The sequence below is a fragment of the Equus quagga genome, unplaced genomic scaffold, assembly GCF_021613505.1.
Source record: "Equus quagga isolate Etosha38 unplaced genomic scaffold, UCLA_HA_Equagga_1.0 72517_RagTag, whole genome shotgun sequence".
NCBI lineage: Eukaryota > Metazoa > Chordata > Mammalia > Perissodactyla > Equidae > Equus > Equus quagga.
The window spans coordinates 1-2,181 of NW_025802459.1; the positions used below are offsets into that span (position 1 = coordinate 1).

Sequence of the window (2,181 nt, forward strand, 5' to 3'; positions counted from 1 at the left end):
CCACCCACAGGCCTCCATGTGAATGAGAAAAGGCGCCCACTCACCAGGGAACAGACAGTGGGGGCTTCCAGATGCTTCTCTGCCAGGAAACGTGGCTGCCTCCCAGCCCTGAGGGCTGCCCACGGCTGCCGGCCGGGTCACCTTTAATTCCCCTTGCAGATGTGGACGAATGTCAGCAGAAACCCAGAATCTGTAAAGGCCACAGCGTCTGCATCAACACCCTGGGCAGCTACACCTGCACGTGCCCGCTAGGCTTGGAGCTCAACCTAAAGGACCTGAATCTGTGCACAGGTAGAGCCCGAGGGAGACACCGAGGCTGGATGGGCTGGGAAGGAGCTGAGGCGTGTCCTGCAGCCCAAGGAGGAGCCGAGGATCCTCAGGCCTTGAGAAGCTGACACCTGTGGAGCCTGCCCAGGTCCCGCCACCCTGAAGGTCCCCACAGAGCAGGGAGGCAGCCAGGCCTCTGGACCTGGGTCCCCTGTGGATCCCCCTGCCCCTGAGAGCACCCCCAGACCTCGCCCCTTCCTCGTCTGTCACATGGGAGCAGAGGAAGCTGTCACTTCCACTTTCCAGAAAGGGAACCTGGACCAGGGCCCAGGAAGGAGCCCGCAAGAGTCCTTGGTCAAAAAGTCCAGCCCCCATGACTCAGTCTCCCTCCTGGTTTCTCTGCCTGTAAACTGGGGGCCGTGGTCCCTGCAAGGCCACGTTGCAGGGAGGCCACCATAAGGTGCTTTGAGGGTGAAGGTGAAGTTCACCAGGTGGTGGCGCGTGCAATAATGCTGGGGTCCTAGTGCCAGGCAGTGAGGGGCGTGCAGTGAGTGGAGGGCAGGGCCTGACCCTCTGGCTTTGTCCTGAGATGTGAACGAATGTGCTTCGGGGCACAATCCCTGCCACAGCTCCACCCACTGCCTCAACGTCGTGGGTGGCTACAAGTGCCGCTGCCGCCCTGGCTGGAAGCCCGTTCCTGGGTCCCCCGAAGGCCCAGACGGCACTGTCTGTGCAGGTCCAGAGCTTGGCGGCTGCACTCCTGGGGACCCCCACTCAGAACAGCTGCTCACATACTCGATGGTTCCCATGCGGCCCCAGCAGCATGAAGGCTGGGGGTGCCTGCTGGGCCAGGTGCTAAGCCTTTTGAGACCAAATGGGAAAAGATCTGGGGGTACTGGGGAAGGAGCTGGGGTACCACGGGGAAGGTTCCCGGGACCCCAGGCAGCAGCTGATTACTAACTGGGATGAAGGTTCCCACTATTTCACAACCTGCACATCCGTCCGGCTCACCTGCTAGTCACCTCTGCACTTCCCATGACCTGGGGTCACCACTCGGGGTGTGCCGTCACCAAGTGGCATCACCTCCAGCGAGTGGGCCAGGGGATGCAAATATGGAGAAGGGGCGGGGCGTGGAGGGGAGAGGGGCCTCATCCAGGCTGTGACCTGGCCTGACCCCATCTTCGTGTCCCCAGATGTCGACGAGTGCAGCTCCAGGCAGCATCCATGTCACAACTCCACCGCCTGTATCAACACCGTGGGCTCATACAAGTGCCGCTGCCGCCGAGGGTGGACACCCCTGCCGGGGTTCCGGGACAACCAAAACACCACTGTGTGTGAAGGTACCTGATCTGACACGACCCCAGACTCCACCCCAACGAGCACAGACCCTCTCAGCCCTAATGAACCCCTGTCTGTCCCCTGCAGAGATGTCCTTCCCCACCTGGACTCCGCCCCCTGGAATCCAGAGCCAGGTGAGTGCCCCCAGCAGGGACCAGGAGGCAGGAATTCCCCCCCTCCCCCGCTGTCAGCCAGTTTTCCCCCAAGCTCCCCACCCACCCTCGAGGCTCGCCGACTCCCTGACCCCTTCTGCTCCCCTCCCCCCAGCGTCTCTCAGGCTTCTTTGAAAGAGTCCAGGATCTGCGCAGACACTTCACACCAGCCTCGGCCCAGGACACCGTCCAGGTAGGGGCAGGACCCAGGGGCCCAGGACTGTCCCCTGCGGTGTCTGGGGGATGCTTCCGTGTGAGTGGAGACAGCCCCAGCAGGGCCTCTGCTCAGGGAGACTCATGTCCATGTGCGCCACATACACGCCATGTCTACACCAGTTACTCAAGCGCGGACGTGCCCATACAGCCTGAAACGCGCACGTGCACTCGAGGGGGAGAAGGGAGCAGTTAAGGATTTTCTCTCTGG

General features: G+C 62.2%; 1 long non-coding RNA gene across 1 annotated transcript; it reads left to right on the forward strand.

Annotated features, from left to right (window-relative positions):
• Nucleotides 1–1,140: 1,140 nt before the first annotated feature.
• LOC124234177 (uncharacterized) lies at nucleotides 1,141–1,951 on the forward strand. The gene is made up of 3 exons (XR_006887239.1): nucleotides 1,141–1,607; nucleotides 1,693–1,739; nucleotides 1,873–1,951. It is a non-coding gene; the product is annotated as an uncharacterized LOC124234177 (long non-coding RNA).
• Nucleotides 1,952–2,181: the final 230 nt, after the last annotated feature.